General features: G+C 45.2%; 1 long non-coding RNA gene across 1 annotated transcript; it reads right to left on the bottom strand.

Moving 5' to 3' along the window:
• Positions 1 to 12,428: 12,428 nt before the first annotated feature.
• On the bottom strand, positions 12,429 to 13,017 carry LOC129834416 (uncharacterized). Its single transcript, XR_008756250.1, has 3 exons — positions 12,929 to 13,017; positions 12,621 to 12,711; positions 12,429 to 12,533 (listed from the first exon to the last, which is right to left on the bottom strand). It is a non-coding gene; the product is annotated as an uncharacterized LOC129834416 (long non-coding RNA).
• Positions 13,018 to 14,226: the final 1,209 nt, after the last annotated feature.

The following is a 14,226-nucleotide window of genomic DNA, read 5'->3' as shown; positions in this document are numbered from 1 at the left end:
AGTTTTATGGATCGCGGACTCGCCCGTAAGTTGGGTATTCCGTTAGTGCAGATAGACCCACCTTTCCCCGTGCACTCCTTAGATAGCCGACCGTTAGGGTCAGGGCTGGTCAGGGAGGCCACGATACCGCTGGACATGGTAACGCAGGGGAATCATAAGGAGCGGATCAGTTTCTACCTTATTGATTCACCTTCATTTCCAGTGGTGTTGGGGATTCCCTGGTTGGCTAGTCACAATCCCCTCATTTCCTGGAGACAGGCGGCTCTTCAGGGGTGGTCAGATGAGTGTTCAGGTAGGTGTATAGGAGTTTCCATCAGTGCCACGTCGGTGGAGAGTCCAGACCAGGTTTCCACTGTGCGTATCCCCCCAGAATATGCTGATTTGGCGATCGCTTTTTGTAAAAAAAAGGCGACCAAATTACCACCCCATCGACGGGGCGATTGCGTGATAAACCTCCAGGAGAACGCTGCACTTCCCAGGAGTCACGTGTACCCACTGTCTCAGGAGGAGACGTTGGCTATGGAGACATATGTTACGGAAACTCTGAGACAGGGGTTCATTTGGCCCTCCATGTCACCTGTCTCCTCGAGTTTCTTTTTTTGTGAAGAAAAAGGAGGGAGGACTGCGTCCGTGCATTGATTATCGAGGTCTAAATTCGATCACAGTGGGATTTAGTTATCCGCTACCTCTCATCGCTACGGCGGTGGAATCATTCCACGGAGCGCGTTTTTTCACAAAATTGGATCTCAGGAGCGCGTATAATCTGGTGCGTATTCGGGAGGGAGACGAGTGTTTAGTACCACATCAGGCCACTATGAGTACCTCGTCATGCCGTATGGGTTAAAGAATGCTCCAGCCGTCTTTCAATCCTTTGTCGATGAGAATCTCAGGGACCTGCACGGGCAGGGTGTGGTGGTATACATTGATGACATCTTGATCTATTCTGCCACACGCGCCGCGCATGTCTCCCTGGTGCGCAAGGTACTTGGGCGACTGCTGGAGCATGACCTATACGTCAAGGCTGAGAAATGTGTGTTCTCCAAACGAGCCGTTTCCTTCCTGGGTTATCGCATTTCCACCTCGGGGGTGGTGATGGAGTGTGACCGCGTTAACGCCATGCGTAATTGGCCGACTCCGACCACGGTAAAGGAGGTGCAGCGGTTTTTAGGGTTTGCCAATTACTACCGGAGGTTTATCCGGGGTTTGGCCAAGTGGCGGCGCCTATTACCTCACTGCTGAAGGGGGGTCCGGTGCGTTTACAGTGGTCGGCCGAGGCAGATGGAGCTTTCAGCCAGCTGAAAGCTCTGTTTACTGACGCGCCCTTGTTGGCGCATCCGGACCCTTCGTTAGCATTCATAGTGGAGGTGGATGCGTCCGAGGCTGGGGTTGGAGCCGTGCTGTCACAGCGCTCGGGCACGCCACCGAAGCTCCGCCCCTGCGCTTTCTTTTCTAAGAAGCTGGATCCGGCGGAGCGGAACTATGATGTGGGGGACCGGGAGTTGCTAGCTATGGTAAAAGCCCTGAAGGTGTGGAGACACTGGCTTGAGGGGGCTAAACACCCTTTCCTTATCTGGACTGACCACCGCAATCTGGAGTATATCCGGGCGGCGAGGAGACTAAATCCGCGTCAGGCTAGGTGGGCCATGTTCTTTACCCGATTTAGATTTACCATCTCTTATCGACCAGGGTCTCTTAACACTAAGGCCGACGCGCTGTCCCGTCTCTATGACACTGAGGACCGGTCCATCGATCCAACTCCCATCCTTCCAGCTTCTAGGCTGGTGGCTCCGGTGGTATGGGAGGTGGACGCGGACATCGAGTGGGCGTTGCGGTTGGAACCTGCGCCCTCACAGTGTCCGACTGGCCTCAGGTACGTACCGCTTGGTGTCCGTGATCAATTGATTCGGTGGGCTCACACACTACCTTCTTCAGGTCATCCGGGGATTGCGAGGACGGTGCGTGGTCTTAGGGGTAAATACTGGTGGCCCACCTTAGCTAAGGACGTGAGGCTTTATGTCTCCTCCTGTTCGGTGTGCGCGCAGAGTAAGGCTCCTAGGCACCTGCCTAGAGGGAAGTTACAGCCCCTCCCTGTTCCACAACGGCCCTGGTCTCATCTATTGGTGGACTTTCTTACTGATCTTCCCCCATCTCAGGGGAACACTACCATTCTGGTCGTTGTGGATCGGTTCTCTAAGTCCTGCCGTCTCCTCCCATTGCCTGGTCTCCCTACGGCCCTACAGACTGCGGAGGCTCTATTTACCCACGTCTTCCGGCACTACGGGGTGCCGGAGGATATCGTATCTGATCGAGGTCCCCAGTTCACGTCCCGTGTTTGGAGGGCGTTTATGGAGCGTCTGGGGGTCTCGGTCAGCCTGACCTCTGGTTATCACCCCGAAAGTAATGGGCAGGTGGAAAGAGTAAACCAGGAAGTGGGTAGGTTTCTGAGGTCGTATTGCCAGGACCGGCCAGGAGAATGGGCGAGGTACGTCCCATGGGCGGAGTTGGCGCAGAACTCACTCCGTCACTCCTCCACGAACATGTCGCCATTTCAATGCGTGCTGGGCTACCAGCCGGTCCTGGCTCCGTGGCATCAGAGTCAGACCGAAGCTCCTGCGGTGGAGGAGTGGGTACAGCGCTCTAGGGAGACCTGGCGGGCAGTCCAGGACTCTCTTCAGCAGGCCAGTGGACGGCAGAAGAAGAGCGCTGACCGCCACCGCAGTGAAGCCCCTGTGTTCGCACCAGGGAACAGGGTCTGGCTCTCGGCCCGAAACCTGCCCCTCCGCCTGCCCTGCCGGAAGCTGGGGCCGCAGTGTGTGGGGCCATTTAAAGTCCTGAGGAGGAAAAACGAGGTGTGTTATAGTTTGCAACTTCCCTCTTATTAACCCCTCGTTTCATGTGTCTCTCCTCAGGCCGGTGGTAGCTGGTCCCCTTCAGGAAGGTGAGGTGCCGGATGTCCCTCCGCCCCCTCTTGACATCGAGGGGTCCCCGGCGTACACGGTACGAGCTATTCTGGACTCGAGACGCCGGGTGAGGGGCCTGCAGTACCTCGTGGACTGGGAGGTGCTGGGTACCGGTGGGGGACATTTTGGATCCTTCCCTCTTGAGGGACTTTCACCGCCTCCACCCGGATCGCCCTGCTCCTCGCCCTCCGGGTCGCCCTCGCGTCAGGGGGGGGTACTGTCACGAATCCCGCCGAAGATGGTGCCTCTTCCCGTTCGGGCGGTGCTCGGCGGTCGTCGTCTCCGGCCTACTAGCTGCCACGATCCCCTTTTCTGTATCATTTAGTTTTGTCTGATTTGTTGCACCTGTTTTGTGTTTAGGTTTATTGTGGGCTATTTAAACCCAGTTGGCCCGCCGACTTTTGTGCGGGCTTGTTTTTCTGTTGGTGGTGTTTGTTCATTCCTGTGGTGTCTGTTCCATTTCAGATTAGTCCTGTTTGTTTTGGACTGGGACTTTACGTGCCCTTGTTTTGTGTGGCATGACCGTCTCTCTGAGATTTTTGGAATATTAAATCCACGTCTTTTCTGACTACCCTGCTCTCTGCGCCTGACTCCTTCACTCACCACGTTTGGAACTGTGTCAGATTTTAAAAAAGCTTTACGGAAAAAGCAAACCATGCAATAATCTGAGTCGGCACTCAGAGCCCAATCAAAACACAAATATATCCGCCATATTATGCAGTCAACAAAAGTCAGAAATAGCATTATAAATCTTCACTTACCTTTGCTGATCTTCGTTGGAATGCACTCCCAGGACTCCCACTTCCACAAGAAATGTTTGTTTTGTTCGGTAATGTCCATCATTTATGTCCAAATAGCTACTTTTGTTAGCGCGTTTGGTAAACAAATCCCAAGCCACGAAGCGCGTTCACTAAAAGCAGACGAAATGTCAAAAAGTTCCGTAACAGTCAGTAGAAACATGTCAAACGATGTATTGAATCAATCTTTAGGATGTTTTTAACATAAATCTTTAATAATATTCCAGCTGGAGAATTCCATTGTCTTCATAAGTGCGATGGAACAGAGCTCCTTCTCATGTGAACGCGCATGGTCAGAGCATAGTCAGCTCATGGCAGACCTTACTCATTCCCTTCTCCTTCAGCCCCACCTCACAGTAGAAGCATCAGACAAGGTTCTAAAGACTGTTGACATCTAGTGGAAGCCTTAGGAAGTGCAACATTACCAATATCCCACTGTATCTTCAATAGGAGCTGAGTTGAAAACCACCAACCTCAGATTTCCCACTTCCTGGTTGGATTTTTTCTCGGGTTTTTGCCTGCCATATGAGTTCTGTTATACTCACAGACATCATTCAAACAGTTTTAGAAACTTCAGAGTTGTTTTATCCAAATCTACGAATAATATACATATTCTAGCTTTTATGGCTTTGTAGCAGGCCGTTTACTCTGGGCATGCTTTTCATCCGGACGTGAAAATACTGCCCCCTACCCCAAAGAAGTTAACACAGTGTCCAAAGAAGGGCCAGAAGTATACAGAATGGTGTCGTCTGCGTAGAGGTGGATCAGAGACTCACCAGCAGCAAGAGCGACATCATTGATGTATACAGAGAAGAGAGTCGGTCCAAGAATGGAACCCTGTGGCACCCCGATAGAGACTTCAAGAGGCCCGGACAACAGACTCTCCGATTTGACACACTGAACTCTATCAGAGAAGTAGTTGGTGAACCAGGCGAGGCAATCATTTGAGAAACCAAGGCTATCGAGTCTGCCGATGAGGATGTGGTGATTGACAGAGTCGAAAGCCTTGGCCAGGTCAATGAATACGGCTGCACAGTATTGTTTCTTATTGATGGCGGTTAAGATATCGTTTAGGACCTTGAGCGTGGCTGTCGTGCACCCATGACCAGCTCAGAAACCATATTGCATAGCGGAGAAGGTACGGTGGTATTCGAAATGGTCGGTGATCTGTTTGTTAACTTGGCTTTCGAAGACCTCAGAAAGGCAGGGTAGGATAGATATAGGTTTGTAACAGTTTGGGTCTAGAGTGTCTTCCCCTTTGAAGAGGGGGATGACCGCGGCAGCGTTCCAATGTTTGGAGATCTCAGATGATACGAAAGAGAGGTTGAACAGGCTAGTAATAGGGGTTGCAACAATTGCGGCGGATAATTATAGAAAGAGAGGGTCCAGATTGTCTAGCCCAGCTGATTTGTAGGGGTCCAGATTTTGCAGCTCTTTCAGAACATTAGCTATCTGGATTTGGGTGAAGGAGAAATGGGGGACGCTTCGGCAACGGTGAGAGACTTGTTTCTGGAAAGGTGGAAAGGTGGATATTTAAAAGTAGAAGCTTGAATTGTTTGGGCACAGACCTGGATGGTATGACAGAACTCTGCAGGCTATCTCTGCAGTAGATTGCAACTCCGCCCCCTTTGGCAGTTCTATGTTGTCGGAAAATGTTATAGTTAGGGATGGAAATTTCAGGAGTTTTGGTGGCCTTCCTAAGCCAGGATTCAGACACGGTTAGGACATCTGGGTTGGCAGAGTGTGCTAAAGCAGTGAATTAAACAAACTTAGGGAGGAGGCTTCTGATGTTAACATGCATGAAACCAAGGCTGTTACGGTTACAGAAGTCAACAAATGAGAGCGTCTGGGGAATGGGAGCGGAGCTCGGCGCTGCAGGGCTTGGATTAACCTTTTATGGCTGCAGGCCGGTGTCGGGCTCAATATGACAACAGCCCGTCCAAGTGCAGGGCGCGAAATTCAAAAGATATTTTTTAGAAATATTTAACTTTCACACATTAACAAGTCCAATACAGCAAATGAAAGATACACATCTTGTGAATCCAGCCCACATGTCCGATTTTTAAAATGTTTTACAGCCAAATACAAAAAAGCACAGACATTTTTCACAGCACAGGTAGCTTGCACAAAACCAACCCAACTAACCAAGAACCAACCAAACTAACCAAGAAACAACTTCATCAGATGACAGTCTTATAACAAGTTATACAATAAATCTATGTTTTGTTCGAAAAATGTCCATATTTGAAGTATAAATCATAGTTTTACATTGCAGCTACAATCGGAAATAGCACCAAAGCAGCTAGAACAATTACAGACACCAACGTCAAATACCTAAATACTCATCATAAAACATTTCTGAAAAATACATGGTGTACAGCAAATGAAAGACAGGCATCTTGTGAATCAAGCCAATATTTCCGATTCTTTAAGTGTTTTACAGCGAAAACACAATATAGCATTATATTAGCTTACCACAATAGCCAGAAACACAAGCCATTTCCCAGCAGCAAAGGTTAGCGATCGTAACAAACCAGCAAAAGATATGTAGTTTTTGACTAACCTTGATAAGCTTCATCAGATGACAGTCCTATAACATCAGGTTATACATACACTTATGTTTTGTTCGAAAATGTGCATATTTAGAGCTGAAATCAGTGGTTATACATTGTGCTAACGTAGCATCTTTTTCCCACAACGTCCGGATATTTATCTGACACTCACATATTCTGACCAAATAACTATTTATAAACATGACAAAAAAATACATGTTGTATAGGAAATGATAGATACACTAGTTCTTAATCCAATCGCAGTGTTAGAATTCTAAAAATAACTTCATTACGACATAAGGCTTACGTTATGGCGAGAGTGCCCAAAACCTGGGCGCAAAACTAATAGTACACAGTTCGACAGATATATGAAATAGCATCATAAAATGGGTCCTACTTTGATGAGCTTCCATCAGAATGTTGTACAAGAGGTCCTTTGTCGGGAACAATCGTTGTTTGGTTTTAGAACGTCCTTTTTCCCTCTTGAATTAGCAAGCACACTCGCCAAGTGGCGCGAAGCTCTCCTTCCTAAACAAAGGCACACAACGCAACACGCCTAACGTCCCGAATAAATTTCAATAATCTAATAAAACTATATTGAAAAAACATACTTTACGATGATATTGTCACATGTATCAAATAAAATCAAAGCCGGAGATAATAGTCGCCTATAACGACAGCTTTTCAGAAGGCAATTCCAGGTCCATCCTCACGCTTTCCAGAAAACAGGAAATGGGTGACACGTCATGCCAAGAGGATTCATTCCACCTCAGACCAAGATCAACACTCCATTTCTTCTCTCACTGCCTCTTGACATCTAGTGGAAGGTGTATGACGTGCACGTATACTAATACGTAACATGCCCATTTATAGGCAGGCCCTAGAACAGAGCATCGTTTTCAGACTTTCCACTTCCTGGTCAGGAAGTTTGCTACCAAATGAGTTCTGTTTTACTCACAGATATAATTCAAACGGTTTTAGAAACTAGAGAGTGTTTTCTATCCAATAGTAATAATAATATGCATATTGTACGAGCAAAAATTGAGTACGAGGCCGTTTGAAATGGGCACCTTTTATCAGAGCTACTCAATACTGCCCCTGCAGCCCGAACAGGTTAAACTATATTGAAAAAACATACTTTACGATGATATTGTCACATTTATCAAATAAAATCAAAGGCTATTAGCCGTCTATAACAACAGCTTTTCAGAAGCCAATGCGGAAGTCCTTTCCGTGTCTTCCTGAACAAAGGAAATTGGGGTCCTGTCATTCCAAGCGCTCTCTTTTGACCATAGAAAGAGCTAGAGACCCCATTTCACCTCTCACAGCCTATTGACATCTAGTGGAAGTGCATGTATACTAATAGATTTCAAGCAAAAGATTAGGTAGGCCCTGGAACAGAGCCTCGATTTCAGATTTTTCACTTTCTGACAGGAAGTTTGCTGCAAAATGAGTTCTGTTTTACTCACAGATATAATTCAAACGGTTTTAGAAACTTGAGAGTGTTTTCTATCCAATAGTAATAATAATATGCATATTGTACGAGCAAGAATTGAGTACGATGCCGTTTGAAATGGGCACCTTTCATCCAAGTTACTCAATACTGCCCCTGCAGCCATAAGAAGTTAACCTCTACATCTCCGGAGGAACAGAGGAAGAGTAGGATAAGGGTACGGCTAAAGGCTATAAGAACTGGTCGTCTAGTGCGTTCGGGAACAGAGAGTAAAAGGAGCAGGTTTCTGGGCGTGGAAGAATAGATTCAAGGCGTAATGTACAGATGGTAGGATGTGAAAATGTTGGATGTTAACCTAGGCACTGAGTGACGATGAGAGAGGTTTTGTCTCTAGAGACACCATTTTAACCAGGTGAGGTGATCGCATGTGTAGGAGGTGGAACAAAAGTGCTAGCTAAGGCATCTTGAGCAGAGCTGGAGGCTCTACAGTGAAATAGGACAATAATTACTAACCAAAACAGCAATGGACAAGGCATATTGAAATTAGGGAGAGGCATGCATAGCCGAGTGATCATAGGGTCCAGTGAGTAGCTCGGCGAGCTGGAGACATGCCGATTCAGATAGCTAGCAGTCCAGGCCTAGCAGGCTAGAAGAAGGGCCTTAGGGGGGCGTCGCAATGGAAGAGTCAGTTGAGGCCCCTCAGACGGTTACGTCCGCAGACGAGTCATGATGGATCAGCAGGGCTCCGTGTAGGCAGAAAAAGGGTCCAGGCCAATTGGCAAACTAGGTATTGTAGCCCAAGAAATTGGCTGATGGACCTCTTCAGCTAGCCGGAAGGTGGGCCTAGCTCTGGGCTAGCTCCAGGCTAACTGGTGCTTGCTTCAGGACAGGGTTGTTAGCCAGGAGTAGCCACTCGGATAGCAGCTAGCTAGCTGCGATGATCCGGTAGCGGGCCGCATCTAGCATGCTAGCAGACAGGCCTTCAGGGGATGTAACGACGGAGGAGCCTGATGAAACCTCCTCGGGTGGATTACGTCGGTAGACCAGTCGTGATGGATCGGCGGGGCTCCGTGTTGGCAGTTAAAGGGTCCAGGCCAAATGGCAAAAAAGGTATTGTAGCCCAAGGAGTGGCTAATGAACCTCTTCAGCTAGCCGGGAGATGGGCCTGACACGAGGCTAGCTCCAGGCTAACTACTGCTTGTTTCAGGACAGAGACATTAGCCAGGAGTAGCCACTCGGATAGCAGCTAGCTAGCTGCGATGATCCAGGTGAAAAGGTTCAGAGCTTGAGGTAGGAATCCGGAGATGTGGAGATGTGGTAGAGAGGAAGCAGTCCAATATGCTATGGGTTGAATAGCGCTGTGCAGACTGGCAGGAGTTATCCGGGCTGAGCTTAGCTGATGACCGCTAGCAGTGGCTAACCGACTACTAGCTAGTAGCTAGTTAGCTGGCTAGCTTCTGTTGGGGGTTCCGGTTCTAAAGTATAGAAAATAGCAGATTCATACCACAATGGGTGAGGTGGGTTGCCGGAGAGTATGTAGAAATTGAGGTTAAAAATATAACAAAATAACAAAATATATACAGAGAAAAAAGATATATACTCAGGACACGACAAGACAAAGACAAAGACGTCTGACTGCTACGCCATCTTGGGAAAAAATATAACTAGGAATAATGTGACAAATAATCAACAGTAGCAGCAACATATGTGATGAGTGAAAAAAGTTAGTGCCAAAAGGTTCAATGCAGATAGTCCAGTTAGCTATTTGGTTAACTTTTTAACTAGCTATTTAGTAGTCTTATGACTTGGGGGTAGAAGCTGTTCAGGGTCCTGTTGGTTCAAGACTTGGTGCATTGTCACTGCTTGTCATGTGGAAGCAGAGACAACAGTCTGTAGAAATGTAACCACTCTCAAAATCATAGACAGAGCTATGGATGCGAGGACTGACCATACGTTATATTAAAATTATAGTTGAAGCAATATTTTGAGGCTATATAGTGTTTGTTTACATGTACTTCTTTTCCAAACATTGGATTAAATCAAGCTTATATTTTGTATTTGTTACAACAGTGGCATGAGGCAAGAATCAATGTGTACATATCATTAATTAATGAGTCAAACATTTATATAGCAACTGCTGATTGCCCCTTTAAATTTCCACCCAGGAAATAGTGTCTGTAGGTGCTGTCACAAAGTCCAAATTCAACACAGTTGTCATTGACTTGTAGGATATTGATTTCCCACTGAGCCAACTTTTCCTGTACTTACAGCATTCTAATAAATTATTTTTCTATCAGGTTTTTGTTTGGTAGACCTAATTTTGTTATTGAAAATGTTGTCCGATTTTTGATTTGGGAAAACCTCAACAAACTAACAAGGAGAGAAGCTGAAAAGTCCAAAAACCACCCCAAATTAAAAGTTAATGGGATTCTAACTCAAGACTGTAATTTTATATCCACCACTATTAAAAATGTCCTTGTAGACTGTCAGGGAACTGTCTCAAGGATTTTCAAACAAGACCACAACTCTCACTCCTATGGAAAATAACAAATCAATATTCAGAATATCTGAAGTCCCAGCATCAGCAGTGGACAGTATTATCAGCTGCTTCACAAACTCTAGAACAAAACATTTACAGTGCCTTCAGAAAATATTCACACCCCTTGACTTTTTCCAAATGTTATTGTGTTACAACCTGAAATTAAAATGGATTAAATTGAGATTAGTCACTGGCGAACACACAATTCCCCATAATGTCCAAGTGGAAATATGTTTTTTTTCTCCAAAAAAATCACAAATTAATTAAAAATAAACAACTGAAATGTCTTGAGTCTATAAGTATTCAGCCCCTTTGTTATGACAAGCCTAAATCAGTTCAGGAGTGAAAATGTCCTTAATAAGTCACAAAATAAGTTGCATGGACTCACTCTGTGTGTAATAATAGATTCTTACATGACTACCTCATCTCTTTACCCCGTACATACAATTATCTATAAGGTCCCTCAGTCGAGCAGTGAATTTAAAACACAGATTCATCCACAGAGACCAGGGATGTTTTCCAATGCCTCGCAAAGAAGGGCACCTATTGGTACATGGGTAGAAAGAAAAGCAGACATGGCTAAATAACATCATACACCAGGCCAAATCTACACTGGAGATGCTTACCAAGAAGACAATGAATATTCCTGAGTGGCCGAGATACAGTTTTGACTTAAATCTGCTTGAAAATCTATAGCGAGACTTGAAAATGGTTGTCTAGCAATGATCAACAACCAATTTGGCAGAGCTTGAAGAATTAAGAAAATAATATAATGGGCAAATATTGTACAATCCAGGTGTGCAAGTTCTTAGAGACACATCCAGAAAGACTCTGTAATCACTGCCAGATGTGATTCTAACATTTGTTGTGAATACTTAACTAAATTAGATATTTCTGTATTTCATTTTCAATAAATTAGCATAAATAACTATAAACATGTTTTCACTTTGTCATTATAGGGGTAATGTGTGTAGATAAGTGACAAATGCTTAGTAGAAGATCCAGGATATGTTACTGCTGTTCACTCTATTGGGAGTGCTGTTATCAAGCTCACTCAATGAAGCTAACTCTCAAGACGGTACGTCTAGTGTGTGTGTGTGTGTGTGCATATGTGTACTACTATTACTGCTCAGTGTAATCTGTTGTAATTTGCTCTGCATGCACTGCATCTGTATTATGCTCAAGTTCACATTGTTCACACTGAATAGAAACACGCAATAAAACAATATTATGAAACATGTATGATGTAATTGAAACACTGCTAAACATGTAAGATTAATAAAAAACGACCAAACGTGTCTTATGCTTGATAGTTTATTGGAGGATCACAATGTAACACGTCAACCATACAACCATACAATATTTATCCACTAACTTGACCAATCATCTATCATGTGTCAGGACATAAAGAACATGTTCATGGATAAAACATATATTCTTCAGAATGTTGATGAGTTTTTCTCAGTACCAAAGTACCAATTAACTGTATTACTGTTTGTTTTCTTGACATTCATTGATGGATGGATGTTGGAATGATTCATTGAGGTGTTGTTAGTGATGACTTCAGAGGTGATAGCTGATTCCATATGGAGACTGAAAAGGATCCTTGGCATCCCCATTCTGGTCACTTCTCATCCAATAAGATCCTTGGCTACGTTCCGAAGCTTGCCAAACACTGTGGAATACAGTTTTAAATATTCTTTATGGAAAATACTTTTTTAAAAAGCTAAACATTTGAAAATGACTCCAACATATCAGAAATTTAAGTGACTAGATTTTAAACTTAAAAATTATTTTCTATCAGGTTTTTGACCAGTATCAGACCAGTATTTGACTACCATTTAAAAAATAATTTGCCTCTACGAAACATGATGCTAATTAACTGTAGAGATGGAGTTAGCCATGTTACTCCCTCCGCTTTCCCTACCACCCTCTGCTAACCTCCCGTTGACAATTTACTGTTGCTCAGAAAGATAAAGACAGACAGACAGACAGACAGACAGACAGACAGACAGACAGACAGACAGACAGACAGACAGACAGACAGACAGACAGACAGACAGACAGACAGACAGACAGACAGACAGACAGACAGACAGACAGACAGACAGACAGACAGACAGACAGACAGCTCACATGGTGCTTCATCTTCAGAGGGGCTGGTCTTCAGAGAAGCCAACTTTGCCAAAAAGTCAGCCTTTCCACCTTTTAGATCATCCTCCTGCAGGAGAGCTGAGGAAGAAAGATTTTTCATTTTACTAAATTATATCAGATTAAACCCGGGCAGTAAAGTAGTACACATTCACAAACAAGACATACCTTCCTCGGAGTTATCTTCATTGAGGGAGCTTGCTAACAGGACACCCACTAGAGCGAACAGCAGTAGCATACTCTGGATCTTCATCCTTTACTAAAGCACATAGAGCACAACTTGTTAACACACACACATACACACACACACACACACACACACACACACACACACACACACACACACACACACACACACACACACACATACACATGTCCACCTACACCTCTCCATCCATTCCTACCTGTCCACTTGTATACACCTGCCCACTCTTATACACCTTTGCAAAGAAGATTCTCAGTGAAAACAAACATACCTCTTACAGTTGGACGATGCTGTCTGATTGACTGCTGTTTATCTGGATGATGTCTTCTGGTCTTCAGTAGTAGTGTGGTTTCTCTCTGCAGCCCTGTTTTATACTCTTTCTGCAGCTACTATACCTGCCCCACCCATCCACACCTCTCACAGTTGAATAACAAACAAGATGACATTACAGCCATGGCGATAACCACAGTCATGCACAGCCTGAAGTGTATGACATCCCTCCAGGCAAAACTTTGGTCAATATTGTTATGGGTGTAAGATGGCACAGTGATGCCATCTGTTGGTAAATGTTCATTACTGCAACTCATGTATTTATACCGGGGTGCTTGAGATACCCGGAAGTGTCATGATGTACAGAACAAGGCTGGTTACTCGCATGAATGTCTCTGTCTCGTCATTTAACATTCAAACATGGTGTCAGAAGAGGGATTACTAACCATGCTTTCCGCAAATTAGAGTAACCTTTTCTGGTTTACCAAACAATTGTTTATTTGAGTAAAATTTAGCTAGAGTGAGTTTGCTAGTTAGCTTCAGTGTTGTTAGCACCGGTCAGACATGGCAGCGAACATTCCCCCTCCCGCCGTTATGAAGCTCAGCGGGGATTGGAGCACGAACTGGGATACGTTTAGAGGTGAATGGGAGGACTATGCGCTAGCAACGGGACTTCTGGAAAAGGACGATGAGGTAGTGGCTGCCACTTTGAGGACTATAATGGGAACTGAATGCCGACACGTATTCAAACACAACCTGAACCTAACAGCAGCTCAGCAAGGTAACGCTGTAACTATTCTTGATGCTCTTGAACATTACTTTAAGCCAGCAAAGAACGTCACCTACGAGCGTTATGTGTTCGGTTGTTGCAAACAGGAGGACGGGGAGTCCATTGACAGCTTTGTCACTAGGTTAAGGGAAAAGGCAGCTACATGTGACTATGGTGCTTTAAGAGATGAACTGATCAGAGATAAGATTGTGCTTGGCATAACTGATGAGGGCACCCGCAGACGTTTGCTGAGAGAACGTGACCTGACGCTGGTCTTGGCAGTGGAGACATGCCGTGGAGCAGAGCTTACTGATATACGGATAAGGTCCATGGAGCTAGAAAGACAACATATGGACAATGTCAATGCTACATTCAGGCAGCCAGTAAAGAAATTCCCCTTTGCTACAGCTAATGCTAATACTACAGCCAACTCTGCAGTAGACAACCCCAATACATGCCGATATTGTGGCATTTCTCATGGACGAGGAAAAGAACACTGCCCAGCCTATGGAAAAATATGCAAATCCTGT

This window comes from Salvelinus fontinalis, chromosome 3, assembly GCF_029448725.1.
Source record: "Salvelinus fontinalis isolate EN_2023a chromosome 3, ASM2944872v1, whole genome shotgun sequence".
NCBI lineage: Eukaryota > Metazoa > Chordata > Actinopteri > Salmoniformes > Salmonidae > Salvelinus > Salvelinus fontinalis.
The sequence above is the reverse complement of the archived record's forward strand: the minus strand, read 5'-3'. Positions and strand labels throughout refer to the sequence as shown.